Source organism: Rhagoletis zephyria, unplaced genomic scaffold (genome assembly GCF_001687245.7).
Source record: "Rhagoletis zephyria isolate East Lansing unplaced genomic scaffold, Rhagoletis_zephyria_1.1 Rzeph_scaffold_04106, whole genome shotgun sequence".
Lineage (NCBI taxonomy): Eukaryota > Metazoa > Arthropoda > Insecta > Diptera > Tephritidae > Rhagoletis > Rhagoletis zephyria.
In genome coordinates, this window is record NW_016161189.1 from 29,719 (window position 1) to 37,966 (window position 8,248).

General features: G+C 33.7%; 1 long non-coding RNA gene across 1 annotated transcript in view; it reads right to left on the bottom strand.

The window, feature by feature from the left end:
• Window positions 1–2,096: 2,096 nt before the first annotated feature.
• LOC108370270 (uncharacterized) overlaps window positions 2,097–8,248 on the bottom strand; it is a 10,660-nt gene continuing 4,508 nt past the window's right edge. The window contains exons 2-3 of the long non-coding RNA XR_001848614.1: window positions 5,859–5,865; window positions 2,097–2,220 (exon numbers count right to left, since the gene is read on the bottom strand). This is a non-coding gene — a long non-coding RNA (uncharacterized LOC108370270). The remainder of the gene's footprint in view (window positions 2,221–5,858; window positions 5,866–8,248) is intronic.

Below are 8,248 nucleotides of genomic sequence, written 5' to 3' on the forward strand. Positions count from 1 at the left end.
GGGTTCTATCCCCTAAATCCTCCCCTGGCTACGCCACTGTATGTATGTATGAACAGTGAAGCGAAAGTGCGCAACAGGGGCGTGCCTTCTCTTTTTATCCAATCAAAAAACGCACTAGGGCAAAAGAGAAGGCACGCCCCTGTTGCGCACTTTCGCTACAATTATAACGAGTTGTCCCTTCTTGTTATATACATTCTTTGTCGGCACTTCGATTATGTGTGCAAGGTATCGATGTGCCGATGTTCTACATAGTCCGCAATCGATTATAAAATATCGATATTTTACGTCTTATCATCGATAAAATCGCATATCGATGAATATTGGACATCCTAGCGTTCAGTTGGTCGCAAATTTTCAAAGGGAGGGGTTGTTCTTGCGCAGATAATTTTTCGTTAGAAATTTGCTTGGAAAAAAGGACAATCATGCGCAAAACAACCTTTTTATATGACGGTTTTCTACCGACTGAGCCTAGTAGTAGCGCTCGGCTCTCTTATTTACGAACACATGCGCAAGCAAGATCGTTAACACGTTATTGTTCGCCAGTATGAATTAGCACATACTATTTTTTACATATGTATAATCAATTTAAACTTTATTGATTTATTAATAAAAAAAATTAAATTGGTCGGCATTTCATGATGTTGAATTATTTTTAATAAATAGACTACAAATATAGTTAGAAATTGTTCCTCTATAAACAAAGAGGTGAATATAATAGCAATATACATTGCATAAAATGGGTTAATACACGTACCGGCTATTGCTTACCCTTTCGGTTTTAAATTTTTACCCCGCATCAAGCACCTGCTTGCCCGCGCTGCTGCGCGCGAGCTGTTCTGCCCCCCATCCCTAAAATATAAGATTGCGCCCATGAGAGAGGATTTTTGAGCGTAATTTTTGCGTGACGTCATCTTGGTGCAATCGCGAGAGAAAAATTCCAAAACGCATAGAAAAATATGTAAACAATGCGGAATTATGTGGGAACAAGTGCAGTATAGCGGCCGTTGAGGAAAGATACAAATTAGAAGTGGGCGTGGTCCGCCCCTTTTTACTTATTTTAATGGTGTAAACTAGAGATAGGCACGGGCCTAAATTTTCAGGCCCGGCCCGGCACGAGGCAAAATCAACTTTCAAAAACACGCACGAGCCCGCACGTTAAGAATTTTAGTGGGGCCCGGCCCGGCCCGGCACGACGGGACACGTCCCAGCTCGGAAATAAAGAGCCAACTTTTATTGTATGTATACATATGTACATATTTTTAGTTTTGTGTTTATGTATGTATATTTACTTAAGCGAACCAATTTTTTACATCAAAGATTTTTATAATATTTTTTCTGGGAAGTTGAAAAAGTGGAAAGTATTTTATGTACAGATATGTAAACAAAACTACTAAGGCCCACTTGCAGAACACCAGGTTATCTATTTAACTCGAAGTTTACCGGTTAAATTAATAAATGGGCTTGCACAATCAATTGCACAATTATGCCCACTTGCTGAACAGCAGGTTATCTATATAACTCGAAGTTTACCGGTTAAATTGATAAATTGGCTTGCACAATCAATGGTTGGGTGTAAAATTAAAGTTAACTCGTTAAATATTTAGCTCAGCAATTTTCGAAGGTTAACTTGCTAACTCTACATATGTCAATTTTGTCAGTAACAAGAATAATAAAATTGAGATTTCAAAAATTTAAAAAATATTTTTGAACACATGTTTACATACACACATACACACATATGCACGTATTCATTTTTCCGCCTTCAAATAGAGGTTTCGGTCATTTTCGCGTAAAAAAATATGTATATGCGATTTAAATGCACCGAAAGTGTGCAGTGAAGATGTGTCGCTGGCCAATTTGCAGAGAAATGAGCTGAAGATCTTCATGACCGCAGTGTTTCAACTACTATGGCGTGGATTTGGTACATAAATGAGTACATATCCAGGTTAAGAAATGGAAGTCCCAGGCATGTATATTGATCTAACCATAGCGAGATATAATTTTATGGTAGTAGTGCACTTTGGCGAAGGTAGGTCAAAATGGACGGAAAAAGTTCGAGCGTGGTATCAATCGACGCGTCTTAACGCCATTAATAACAATCCGAGGCCGGAAATTAACATTTTTAATTAATTAAAGAGTTATTTGCAAAAAACACTTGCACTTTCCGCACTATGCTTTGATGAATTTCACGCAAATGAATGGAATAAATGAACTTAAACACTAGTTTCCCTCCATGTTATTTATATTAACTACGCAAAATTGTTGTGCGGATTTTCACCATCGGAATATTGCTATTAAATACAGAATTTCCCGAAAGTGTACACTCAAAACATCACAAATGTATAAAAACTAATAAATACGTGTTAAATTAAGTTCATTTATTCGATTCATTTGGGTGAAATTCATCAAAACATAGTGCGGAAAGTGCAAGTGTTTTTTTGCAAATAAATCTCTAATTAATTTAAAACGTTAATTTCCGGTCTCGGATTGTTATTATTGGCGTTAAGACGCGTCGATTGATACCACTCTCGAACTTTTTGCGTCCATTTTGACCTACCTTCGCTAAAGTGCACTTTTACCAATTTTATTTAATATTTGCCATTCTTTAGTTTTTGTGGTTGTAATATAAATTGTATATTTAATTTCAAATAATAAATATAAACAATCAAAACGAGAGTGGTGCCTGTTTAATTTAGAAATCCCTCGGGTAATTTAACTCTGAGTCAGTTTTCAATTATANTTTTTTACATCAAAGATTTTTATAATATATTTTCTGGGAAGTTGAAAAAGTGGAAAGTATTTTATGTACAGATATGTAAACAAAACTAAAGTAAAACTAGAGTTAAATCGTTAAATATTTAGCCCAGCAATTTTCGAATGTTAACTTGCTAACTCTACATATGTCAATTCTGTCAGTAACAAGAATAAAAAAAATTGAGATTTCAAAAATATTTAGTGTAAAAAAATATTTTTGAACACATATGTACATATGTACATTAGAGCTGGACCGATTTGAAAATACCTCTAAAAATGGAATTTTTTATGAAAGCCCCTCAGATGAAAAACAGATTAGGCATAAAAAATCTGCATAAAAATATTTAAAAATCTTTTCAAATAACTGTGCCAAAACTATTCTGATTTAGACTTATGGGATCTCGGTAGAAAGGTATTTTCGCACTATTTTTATTTATGTGCAAAAAAAAAGTCATTTGTGTCCAAATTTTTTTTATTTTTTTCAAATACCAATACATCTTAATTGAACTTTGAATGATGTTCGTTCATCCTACCTTTCTCTTTCATCCTTTGAATGAGCTCATGTAAATTTTTTAAGCTTAAACCGTTTTGTCATTTGAGGTGATTTAAAAAAAAAAAAAACATCTTTAATAAACTATTTTTATTCATAAAAAACTCTATTTTTGGGGGTATTTTCTAATCGGTCCAGCTTGCTTAAATCTTAATATTGTTCCGAAATATTTTGGTGGACGTCTCAAAATATAATAGATTTTATAATTCCAATGGAAAAACAGTACCGATTTTTTTTTGTATGGAGAGTCATGCAGTCTAATGTGCATACAAATAAATACACGACGTTATTTTCGTTTATTTAAAAATTTGTCGTTTATTTCTATAATTAAAAATATGTCAGTTAGTTATACGGCACTATGTGCCTTTTGTTAAAACTAAATTAAAGATTGAGTCAATTAGGCGGCACTATGTGCCTGTGGGTTAAACTAAATTAAAGATTAAGTTGACTAGGCGGCACTATGTGCCTGTTGGTTTGAAGTTAAAACTAAGACTGAAATATTCTTAAAGCTAAAACTATAAGCTACCCTTCCTGAGCCTGCCTACGTGACCAAAGATGCTTGGTCAGCAAAATAGGGTTTGCGCGTGTAGCGCTCAGCAGAAGTATTTGGTCAGGTGAGTGAATAAGCGGTTGCGCGTGTTTCGCTCACTAAAGGTGTTTAGTTTCATTAACTAAGAATTTAGCGGATGCGCGTGCAGCGCAATTGCACTTTTGGTTGCAACAAGACTCCAAAATATGCGATCGGTTTCTATGTTTGCAGAATATTCTGTGGGAATGGAATTTATGTAATGTTGTTTTGGCTATGTGGAGAAGTTCATAAAATATTGTGTAACTCCTCCCTCCGAAATTTCGATCGTCCCCGATTTATTTTTAAAAAAATGGGATGTCGTTTAGACTCCTATGCTGCGGCATTTTGACTACCGGCATTTGAAATGATTCTGCTTTACTAATAATTATTTCAGAATTTCTGCGCTTTTTGCATCTGAAGATTGAAAATATGGTAAGTACTAAGGCTAATAGCCCAAAATGAGTGAATAAGCTGGATTTCACTAAAAGGTTCAGAGAACTTATTTTTTTAATATTCTTTATATTCAGCTCTTTCATGAGTTTTAAGGATAGTACTTCCTCGAATTCTGAACGTGAATTTGAATGTTGGATTAAGGCAGGCAATGGTCTCAGGCTATGTTGTTCTAAAGTTGTAAAATTCATGTTATTAATTTTTATGGTTTCATTAAAGATTCTTTTAAATATGATCCTTTTTAATTCCTAGTATTNTTAAATATGATCCTTTTAAATTCCTAGTACTATTATTTGTAGTAATATTTCCTTCGAAATTATTTAAAAGTATTAATCCATTATTTATTTCAACAATATCTTTAACATGTTCCGTGTTTGTTACGGTGCACTTATATGGTTTATTCTTTATTAAATTTCTTATACAATTTTCGTTTTCCAAATTAACAATTTTGTTTGCAAATTTTTATTTCATTTATTATTTTACAATCGTTTTCTATATCATAATATTCTTAATTACATTTCAATATTTTTTCAAAATTTATCATTAAAATAGTTTCGTTTTTACTTAAAGGCTTAATTATAATAGATTTGCAAATTTCTTTACCGGTTTTCGGTACTTTTATCATATAAATTAGTAAGTTCTGTTTTACAGCAATTTGAACGTCTGCAAAATTCAAAGATTCTTCTAACGAGCCAAATGGTAAATTTTCTTCTATAAAAAGTATATTTATTCTATGAGCTTCTTGAGTGGCAATAATAACTGAGTTAATAATGTTCGCTTTAGTTAAATGAATTGCTCTTTTAATATTTTCTAACTCATCTTTGATTATGTCAATTTTAAATTTAATCTGAAGTATTAGGGCGATTTGAAATTCGTTACTATTTCCTAGAGACTTTATTATTGAGTTGCTAATTTGTGTGATATTGTTAATTCTTTCGATAATATTTTTGTTAATTACTAGTTGTTGGTTATTATTTTCAATTACTTCTTGAAATTTACTGTTGATGGCTACCAAGTCATCATGGTCAGGATTGCCAGCTATCCATTTCCAGGCTGATCCTATGAAGTCTAGGGATCTTTTATTTTTGTATTTAGGTAAGATGTTATTAATGGTTGCGTTGATGTTATTTATCTCGTCTGTTATAAATGGGTAAAGGGGCTGTTAGCTGGTATGTTTCTAATGAAGTTTCTGTTTAGTATTGTAGAGTATTCCGTTATGTTTGTCATGTGGATAATCCGGTAGGTCCCTGTTTGAATTTTGCCAATTCCGTCCTCCATAATAACGATTTCAGATTAAGTGTAGTCTAACACTTCAACTGAACCATCGCTTAAAATAAAGTTCAGGAAAAAGAGAAATCTAAAAATAAAAATATACTGAATTAGTTTCGTATGCGGTCCTTGTGAACTATTTTCCCTGATTCTGTTGTTATTGTGGAGTTCATATTTTCTTTCACAATTTCTTCTTTGTATGNCCCTGTTTGAATTTTGCCAATTCCGTCCTCCATAATAACGATTTCTGATTAAGTGTAGTCTAACACTTCAACTGAACCATCGCTTAAAATAAAGTTCAGGAAAAAGAGAAATCTAAAAATAAAAATATACTGAATTAGTTTCGTATGCGGTCCTTGTGAACTATTTTCCCTGATTCTGTTGTTATTGTGGAGTTCATATTTTCTTTCACAATTTCTTCTTTGTATGGTTTGGAAAGTTTGGTACCTAGTCTTTTATTTTGTCTAACGAAAACTTTCTGTCCTGGCCTGTAGTCTATTGTGTCCTTCTTGTTTTTATTATGGTATTGTAGGTCTTGTTCTTGTGTTTTCCTAAGTTTTTCAAAAATGTTTGCCCTGGTTTCTTCTCGATTTTCGCAATTGGATGGACAGGGTCTGCCGAAAAATACGTCAACTGGTTTTTTTCCTGTAACAGAATGGATGGTATGATTGTATTCGTTTACCGACCATTGCAATAGTTCTTCAAAGTTTTTGTCTGGGTATTCTTGTCTAAGGCATCTCATAATTTCGGATAAAGTTGAGTGAAATCTTTCCACTTGACCGTTGACTTCACTCTTGTAAGGTGGTGCAGTAAAAATTTGTATGTAGAATTCGTTTTCCAACATGAATTTAATTGGTTGTGAGTTAAATGTCTTTTCATTATCAAAAACGATGAATTTGGGTACTCCATAGTAAAATATGATGTCTCTTAATGGTTTTTTTTTTATATTTTCTATACTCTTTCCATCTATCATCTTTGCTACGGCTAATTTTGAGAATTTATCAATAGAAGTGAGTACTTTGTGATTGTCTGTAGAAAAAATTATATGAATTGTATGTCCTGCGTATTCGGGTAAGGGTGTAGCGCCGTTTTGGATTGTTTGGATGCCTATGATATTTGTTTTCTTTACATATTTTGCATAGTTTTATTATTTTCCTTATTTCTTCGCCATAGCTGGGAAATAATATTTTTCTAATATCTGTAGTTTATTTTCTCTTTCATTTATATGGGCACGGTTATGTTCTTCTATAATAATTCTGTCTTAATCATCTGTATTTGTAATATCTTCGACCACTAATTGTGTGAAGCATATTTTGTAATTAGCGAAATGTAAAGGGTAAATAGCTTGAATTTTTAGCATGATCGGCTCTGTTGTTTTAATGCCATTTATTATTGAAGGATTTAGTTGTTTTTTTAAGAGTAGCTTTAGTGAATCCTCGGAAAGGATTTTTTCTGTTATTAGATGTCTATGGTACATTGGAAAAATTATTTGGAATTTATACGAAGATTCCGGACCTTCTGAGATAAAAAAGTTGGTTTTTAAAGACGTTTACTGGGTTTTCTACGGAGGATATCAAATTTTCCGGTGAACTATCACTACTGTGAACTGTAAGTGAGTTAACGCTCGAAATTGGCGGTCGTGAAAGGAAACCTGCAACTACATTTGAACTGCCGGGTTTGCCATCTCTTCATTTTGGTGTTTGTATTCGTATTGAAAGTTAAGGGTTGGTGATCGGAGTATATTTTGACCTTTTTTGATCCGTAAAAGAAGTATCTGAGGGACTGTAAAGACCAAATTATCGCTAGCATTTCTTTTTCATTTGTTGCAAAGTTCTCCTCTGCTCTGCTTTGCGNATCTGAGGGACTGTAAAGACCAAATTATCGCTAGCATTTCTTTTTCATTTATTGCAAAGTTCTCCTCTGCTCTGCTTTGCGTTCTTGAAAGGAAGTATATTTGCCTACCTTCTTGGGAGAGTACGGCTCCTAAAGCGTAATCGGAGGCGTCAGTGGTAAGCTCGAATGCTTTCTCAAAATCAGGGTAATGGAGTATAACATCTTCAGATGTGAGGCACATTTTTAGTTGATTGACAGCTTCCCCCTGTTGGGCTGTCACATTTAGTTTGGTCTTTTTAGACTGGTTTTTGAAGATTCTTCCTAGTTCCCCTCTCATATTTCAGTGAGCGGTTTAGTAATTTGAGCATAGGCTTTTATGAACCTACGATAATGTCAGGTCATTCCCAAAAAGGAGCGTAAATCGTGAACGTTCTTAGGAAGCGGGAAATTTGTTATTGCTTCTACTTTTTTTGGCGTGGTGAGAATACCATTTTGATCGACAATGATACCTAGAAACTCTATTTCTTCTTTAATGAATTCGCATTTGTCGTATTGGACTTTTAATCGAGCCTTTTCCAACGTATTGAAAATAATCTTCAGATTATCGAAATGCTCTTCTTTAGTTTTACTAAAAATTATAATATCTTCTATGTTGACGTAGCAGCGAATGCCAATATGTTCACTAAGGACGTCATCTAAAGTGCGTTGAAAAATAGCAGGTGCGTTCCTTAGGCCAAATGGAAGTCGTGTGAACTCAAATTTTCCATTTGTAACCGAGAAGGCGGTCTTCTCAATGTCAGCCTCATTTAGAGCAATCTGGTGGA